Source organism: Liolophura sinensis, unplaced genomic scaffold (genome assembly GCF_032854445.1).
Source record: "Liolophura sinensis isolate JHLJ2023 unplaced genomic scaffold, CUHK_Ljap_v2 scaffold_39, whole genome shotgun sequence".
NCBI classification, from domain to species: Eukaryota; Metazoa; Mollusca; class Polyplacophora; order Chitonida; family Chitonidae; genus Liolophura; species Liolophura sinensis.
Window position 1 is genome coordinate 2,122 of NW_027017978.1, and position 8,377 is coordinate 10,498.

At 39.6% G+C, this 8,377-nt stretch overlaps 1 long non-coding RNA gene across 1 annotated transcript; it reads left to right on the forward strand.

The window, feature by feature from the left end:
• Positions 1 to 698: 698 nt before the first annotated feature.
• LOC135481397 (uncharacterized) lies at positions 699 to 3,209 on the forward strand. Its single transcript, XR_010446005.1, has 4 exons — positions 699 to 713; positions 982 to 1,142; positions 1,409 to 1,562; positions 1,964 to 3,209. It is a non-coding gene; the product is annotated as an uncharacterized LOC135481397 (long non-coding RNA).
• The last annotated feature ends 5,168 nt before the right edge of the window (positions 3,210 to 8,377 follow it).

Genomic DNA, 8,377 nt, shown 5'->3' on the forward strand with positions numbered 1-8,377 from the left:
ACCGGCTATCGTACTGCATGGCTTTACTGAAACTAAAGCAGTACCGGCTATTGTACTGCCTGGCTTTACTGAAACTAAAGCAGTACCGGCTATTGTTTTGCATGGCTTTACTAAAACTAAAGCATTACCGGCTATTGTTTTGCATGGCTATACTGACACTAAAGCAGTTCCGGCTATTGTACTGCCTGGCTTTACTGAAACTGAAACAGTACCGGTTATTGTACTTTCTGGCTTTACTGAAACTAAAGCAGTACTGGTTATCGTACTGCCTGGCTTTACTGAAACTAAAGCAGTGCCGGCTATTGTACTGCCTGGCTATACTACAAGTAAAGCAGTACTGGCTATCGTACTGCCTGGCTATAGTGAAACTAAAATCAGTACCAGCTATAGTACTGATTGGCTGTACTGAAAATGAAGCAGTACCAGATATTGTACTGCCTAACTATTTTGAAACTAAAGTAGTACCGACTATTGTACTGTTGGCTTAAATTACATGTAAAGTAGTACTGGCTATCATAGTGGGTGGCTATGCTAAAATGAAACCACTACCGGTTATTGTAAAGTAGTACCAGTTATTTTAGTGCTTGGCCATATTGAACCTAAGGCAGTAAACTGACTTAATACAGGCTATTGTACTGCCTGAAGTTAATGCATTACTGACTATCATACTGCCTGAAGCCCAAGCAGTGCGGGCCAATGTGCTGAAGCTAAAGGTAAGTATCTTTGTATGAAAATATTATGATTCATATGAACCCATGTCACTCAATTAGTCAGCTTGCTGTAAAGATATTGAGAGATCTCTTTGTCCTATGACTGAAATAATGTTTTAAACATTACATCGAAAATAAGTCACTCACTCATTCACTTATCCTAAAAAAACAAACATTTAAACACCGTTAAAATGGGAAAACACTTTTGTACATAGCTTAATCGTGTAATGTTCATACTTGTGTTTAGTGTACTGGATTTGTTCTTTTACAGGAGCTTTGGTCTTGGAAATCTTAGTAACTGTTGGCACTGGAGCTTGTGGGAGAAAAAAAACTTCTGATAACTGCAACTGCAACTTCCTGTGAAGTGAAATACCAGAAATTCAGTGCTTATCGATGCAGCTCAAATTGTATCCCAGTTGTCTTCTAGTTAATGTAAGTATGTCATGTATTTAGTTTAAAATGTTTATGACATCTTCCATTTTGGTATTTGACATGGTAATTTACACTTGTAGTGTTATGCTCAGACTATAACATATCACGTTCACTAGCCATTATGTGTAAACACATGCCTCTGACGGGGCCTCTTTAATATTAGATTTGATGGGAGTTCAGTTTATGTAATAATTTTAGATTGATTACTTGATCTCTGCTAATTATTGTGTTATAAATAAACCTATGTTTCCTAAATTTATTTCTAGAGCCAACCTATTTAAAACGTTGGATAGAAAAAACAGGCACTTCAGTGATCAATTTCTGAGGATCTTGGTGGCGAGATGGACGACTATGGCAGAAACGTGCTGTTAGGACATCATTTGTTGGAGACCTCCGGCAGTCCACCGCAGTATAATATAAGTAAGGAAGTTATTAGTGACTTGGCACTATTCCTGTAAAACTACTGAATAAATCTTGGTCAAAATTCTCAAACTTGTGAATAAATTTGTGATCTTGAACTTTCATGTAATATAAATGAATGTCTCAAAACCAGTTTCGATTAACTCCATTACATGTAACTTAAAAGACAGGAGAAATTATATATTAGCTAAAATAACACACAAGCAAAGGCAGGGTGGATATATCCAGGTACAGCTGTAAGAGTCGTATGAATAGAATATTGTGGGCGTTAAGATCACTTCAGGGAATCGCTTGTTTATAAAGCTAGTACAAAGGGACTGAAAGTCTCTTAAAGTGACACTATATTTGACTGAATTGTCTTCACTGGTTTCATGTTAATGTTAAAATATGACTATTTTCAGGTGCTCTCCTCCTCTCACCAATACCACTCCGCGTTTATCTTCGGATAGACACTGGCGGCTCAGGACCTTATGGAATGGACCAGTATATCCCGCAAAAATGGAACAAAATGGCAGCAAAGAACTCAAAAGTCATATATGCCATCTTAAGTCAGTATCACTATGGATGATGGAGAGCAACATATCCATCTAAACAAATGTTGCCCCTAGAACACTAATACTGCGAAGAACTTGCGCATGTGGTTTCTTTTTATGACAACTTGACAAGTCTGTCTTATATAGTTAAATCTGCTGAGAAGGATGATAAGATGTTAGGTGTGCTGAGAGGCATGATTCGTATGGCAAATCAAGAAAATTGCCAAATGACAGAAGCTATCGGCTGGCTGGAAAGTTGAAGATAAAACATCTAGATTGAATTAAATGATGGCCTTTAACAGCAACATGTAACAAACCCTGTATGATGGTAACATTTATTGGTGGTAACATCTGAATGACCTGTCTTGTAGATACTTCAGTAACTGTACCGTAACACCATCATGTGAAACTGAAACTGTAATTCAAAATTGAGGTGATATATATTCGCCTTACATACCTCAAATCGCTGTGAGTTCAACTCCACCGCATGCTATCTTCCTCTCTGGCTGTAAGTGGAAAGGTCTCAGCAACCTGCAGAAGGTCGTGGGTTTCCCTAGAGCCCGGTTTCATCCCACCATATTGCTGGCTGCTGTCGTATAAGTGAAATATTCTTAGCACGGCGTAAACACCAATCAAATAAGTAAATAAAGACATACCCCAATGTATGGACATATCTGATTTTTGTAAATACAATTACAGGGCTGGAAAAATGTGGATTTTTTTTAGGCGCTCTGGCAGGCAACCAAGACGTTCAACTGTGGTTGGCCCCTTTCACCTTGGTTGCCGCCCACTTTTTATGTCATTTTGGTATGTGATCATTTAAAGTACAATACAATAAAATACAATGACATAAATAATATCTGATAAAAGTGATTTTCTGATTGGTGCTGAAATCATTAATACTGAGAAATGGTTAAATACGTTTTGATCCATCAGTTATGTTGCCTTTGAATACCCTTTTGAAAAGTATGGAATGGAATTTTTAGGCAGCCATATGCATTTTCATTGATGTACGGTTCGGATGACAGTCCAATTACATTTTTGTGAACAGAATTTTTTGGACATGTATTTTTTGACCAAATTCAAAGCACGGTCGATTCATGAATGAAATGTACACTTCATCCAAACATAGCGGTAAGCCAACCTATTTCCTGGATGATACAGAAGACGGCTTATATTGTATATGTAGTAGCAGAATAGTGACGTATGTTTTGTACGGTATATTGGACCGTGAATATAATATTTTATATTTTGTTGTTGTGTGAGACGACACCGTAGGGTGAATTAAGTTTTGTAACAGAAGATATAAACCAAGAGAAACGTTGTTGAGCGATTATACAGTACGAAGCATTTTCATTTTTATTATGTACTGTGAAGAATTCTTTTCCGTCGAGCCTCAGTAAGCGTCAATATCATTTAGCTTGTTTATGTACGATTGGTACAACTAGCTGGCCGACAAGGTCGATGGGAGTTTGAACGGCTAAACGATGATTAATACTGAATCGGAATCTGAAACTTCCGCTTGGTACATGTTACATTGTGTTTTGGCAAAGTAGTTCCAAAGGGCAGAACTCTTGATCAGTGATTGTTTCTCCCAAGTAAAGTTCGACCATGGAAAGACTGCAGTTTTGCGGACGTGCATGCCTGGCTTTCCCGCTGAGCGAGTCACGCGGTCGCTCAAATGGGGCTTCACTTATGGGGTCGTCTCAAATTTTCGAATGGTCATTTATCTATTCCAATTCGGCCAATTTTCTAACCGTTTACGGGTCCCCCCTTTTCGACGCTACTTCTGATATATATATGTCACTTTACCTGAATAAAGAAAATGTACTTTTCACTTTGGTGTTATTCATTTGCTGTATATTTTCAACAATCCCCACCAATTAAACAGTTTACTTTCTTCACGGGCATTAACATACATATATAATGGAAAATATTTTGATTTCTATACAGCACAGTGACAGAGGCTTGTGCAGTTAGGTTAATTAAAGTGTGTACAAACAATACATGTACTTTCAATTTGTGCCCACATTATCAAATATATATCGACCGCCTCGGTGGCCTATTGGTTAGAGTGTACACCTCGAAGTCGAAATATACGAAAGGCATTAAAATGGTACTTGTTGGCTCGATTGGCGCCCAGCGCTAAGGGCTTCGAGCAAAGAGACCGGACTCGTCAGCCCGATGTCAGTTTATAAAATGATTGGCTGAGGTGTCTTGTGTCTTCGGTATGGTGTTTCAGTGGCGGCAGAACTTTGACGGCATTCGCCCTGCCGATCCAATAATACACGGACCGTATAACATGATCAGGTTAACATATAACGTGGCCACAGTAAAGAGAAGTGGGTGTGGGCGAAACAAAGATAACTTTTGGAAATACATATACAAGATACACTGGTTGAGGCAATCGCTATTATAGTGCAAACCAGACAGGAGAACATATATATGAGACATACTCTTCGCAGCCATCGGTACATTGTATTACACTACATAGTTTGTAAATGTGGTAAATATGCCTTTGGACATTACTTGAAAACGTATATGTCCTGTGTTTGTTGAAACAGATCACAGATTTTCAGCACACATAGAGTACATGTGTAGCGCTTTACACTCAGTAATTTTCAACTTTACGGCTGTTACGGTTTTCTCGCAACAGACCTCGAAATATGGTGACAAATTGCGCTTTTTAACGTTTTCATCGCCATTTGCAGCAGAACTATGCGTCGCCGGAAAGAAATAAGTCCACATTCATGATTAGGACGTCAAACTACGTCGCGTAGCATGTTTACATTGTTCGTGCCTTCATCCTAGTCGAAGTGCCAAATATAGCAAATCGGCCTTTGCACAATATTTGAAGCATTGCAACTCCCACATTTATTGGCACACTATCATGATTTTACGCACGCCTACAGTACTCATATAGCCCTTTGTACTCAGTCATTTTCAGCTCCACAGCTGCAGCGGTTGTGTGTCACGTTCCCTCCAAACATCGGCGAAAATTGTACTTTTTCGCATCTTCATAGCAATTCGCGACAAAACTATGCGTCGGAGAAAGAAAAAACCACCAAATTCGTCATCAGAACATCGAACTACGCCTAGCAGCCTACTTGAAACCTTGAAATTCACAACATTTTCATCGCCTGACAGATTGGCTAAGCTGGGATCGAACTCTGACTTGACTGACTGGCGTCACACCACGCACCCGGGAGACGGTTAGCGTTTAAATCCTTGTGTAATTAGGTAAAGTCTTAGAAAATTTCGCCAGCATTTCCCCTACCACCCACACTATTGTATATCTGGCGTAGTCCCCAAGGCAGTCGCAATTCTCACTTCAAGTCTGCGTACAAATTTTCTTTATGCTTTCATCTTTTATATGAGAGCATAAGTTATTGGTCGAAAATCCACACATAACTAGCTACACGGTTTTCAAAGTTTCGATGCGACCTTACACCGTTTGTCACTGAGGCAGTCGGCCGGTCATTCCCTATTCCCTTCCTTGGCATACTTGGCTCGCTGTGTGTAAGAAATAATGCAAAAACAAAGCCCGTGTAAGAGCAAATTTGAACTTCCACGTCTCAATCCACGACCTGCCATGCACAGACTCAAAGCTCTACTCATAGCTCGGCTGTTGTCAGAAAGTCAACACTTATAACACATGTCCATACCCTGACCTGGTTAGCGTATAGTAAAAAAGACAAGGTCTGCCCAAAACAAAGCTAACTTTTACAGGTCCACGTCGTTTGCTGTTGTAGTTAGATCTCTACGCCATCTAATAGAGTACTGGAGTTAGATGGGAACTGGAATCAATGTCATCCTACAACCGTTTCGGGAGATCACGGACAGTGTAGCCGAAAGCATCAGGTGAAATACTACAAACCCAGTCCAGTCCCCATCTAACTCCATGTTAAATCAATAGGATTCCCATCTTTTTCTGAACAAAAAACGGTGTTGTCATTTAAACGCTTCTAGCGAAAAAACTATTGATCGGAGCTGAAATCCGTTGACGAATGCTCGAAAGAGCATGTCTTGGGCTACAATTTCGTGCAAATTGCACATTTCTAGCTCCCACAGATCTCGAGTTACAGGTCATTAAAATTACGTAACTTTTTTGAGTTTTTTGCTCATATCTCAAAAAGTTACACAGATATGGAAAAAATACGACCAGATTCAGAATCAGCAGCTCAAGATACACCAGAATGCGTTCAGAACATTTGAACTTTGAGAACTTTTTGTGACGTCACAAATTCGACCAATGGCGAGCTTCCAGAATTTTGACCGGAAGTGAACCATTTTCGCAAACTTTAAAGAACTCGTGACTTACTAGCTGCATGTCAAATTTGAAAACGATCGGTTCAGTGGTTCTGGAGAAGAAGATTTTTAAAAGTTTTACACAAAATCCAATATGGCGGCCGAACCACGTGACATAGCAAAAAAGTGGAGAATTTGTCCCGAGATATTCACCGCCAGAATATGTGTGCAAAATTTCAGACCTGTATGTTGAACGGTAAAAAAGTTTCCATGCGAACAAAGTCGGTGAAAAAAAAATAATAATAATAATAATAACTAGAATGGATCTGCGAATAGCAGATCCTAGGCCGGGATCCCGGATCGGATCGATGAAGTTTTCCCCTTCATGTTCTGTGTTCGAAGGACACATGTTTCACATACACGGCTTTCAAATTTTCCATGCGACCTTACACCTTTCGCCCTTAAGGCAGTCGGCCGGTCATTTGCATTCCCTCGAATAGATTGGCGACCTTAATGATGCTACGCTATGCCCAGTGAAAAACGGTCGTTCCTTGGCAGACTTAGCCCGCTAATTGTAAGAATTAAGGCAAAAACACGACCAGTGTAACAGCAAGTTTGTACATTCACATCTCAATCCACGACATGCCATGCACAGACTAATTGCTCCACTCATAGTTCGGCCATCGTTAGAAAGTCAGCACTTGGACCAGTTCACATATCCATATTTGTTAATCACCCTGGATTGTTTAACGTATAGTAAAGAGCACGAGGTCTGCGCAAAACAAAGCTAACTTTTACAGGTCCATGTCGTTTGCTGTTGTAGTTAGATCTCTACGCCATCTAATAGAGTACTGGAGTTAGATGGGAACTGGAATCAATGTCATCCTACAACCGTTTCGGGAGATCACGGACAGTGTAGCCGAAAGCATCAGGTCAAATACTACAAACCCAGTTTTGTCCCCATCTAACTCCATGTTAAAGCAATAGGATTAGCACCTTTTTCTAAAGAAAAAACGGTGCTGTCATTTAAACGCTTGTAGCGAAAAAACTATTGATCGGAGCTCAAATCTGTTGACGAATGCTCGAAAGAGCATGTCTTGGGCTACAATTTCGTGCAGGTTGCACATTTCTAGCTTCCACAGATCTCGAGTTACAGGTCATTGAAGTTACGTCACTTTTTTGAGTTTTTTGCTAATGTCTCAAAAAGTTACACAGATATGCAAAAAATACAAGCAGATTCAGAATCAGCAGCTCAAGATACACCAGAATACGTTCAGAACATTTGAACTTTGAGAACTTTTTGTGACGTCATAAATTCGACCAATGGCGAACTTCCAGAATTTTGACCAGAAGTGAACCATTTTCGCAAACTTTAAAGAACTCGTAACTTACTAGCAGCATGTCAAATTTGAAACCGATCGGTTCAGTGGTTCTGGAGAAGAAGATTTTTAAAGATTTTACACAAAATCCAATATGGCGTCCGAACCACGTGACATGGCAAAAAAGTGGAGAATTTGTCCCGAGGTATTAACCGCCAGATTATGTGTGCAAAATTTCAGACCTGTATGTTAAACGGTAAAAAAGTTTCCATGCGAACAAAGTCGGTGAAAAAAAAATAATAATAATAATAATAATAATAATAATAATAATAAGAAACTAGAATGGATCTGCGAATAGCAGATCCTAGGCCGGGATCCCGGATCGGATCGATGACGTTTTCCGCACCCAATAATACACGGTCCTTATCACAGAAAGTTTAGACTTTTACGTATCAATCCACGGCCTGCCATGCACAGTCTAGCCGGCCCCCTCCTTCCTCTTGACAATGGGGCTAGGCAACCATCCATGCAGTTATATATATAATTCTTTGGGTGTACAGGTTGGAGATTTATATCCGTAAAGGTTAATTGCGTTATTTGCAATTATGTAGTCACTGCTAAATCAGCTTTTAGGTTTTAATTCATGATCTTTTTTATTTGGTAAAATTCGCGCTGTACATTGAACGTGTGTGTAGGCCTATATATGTTGAAAGCG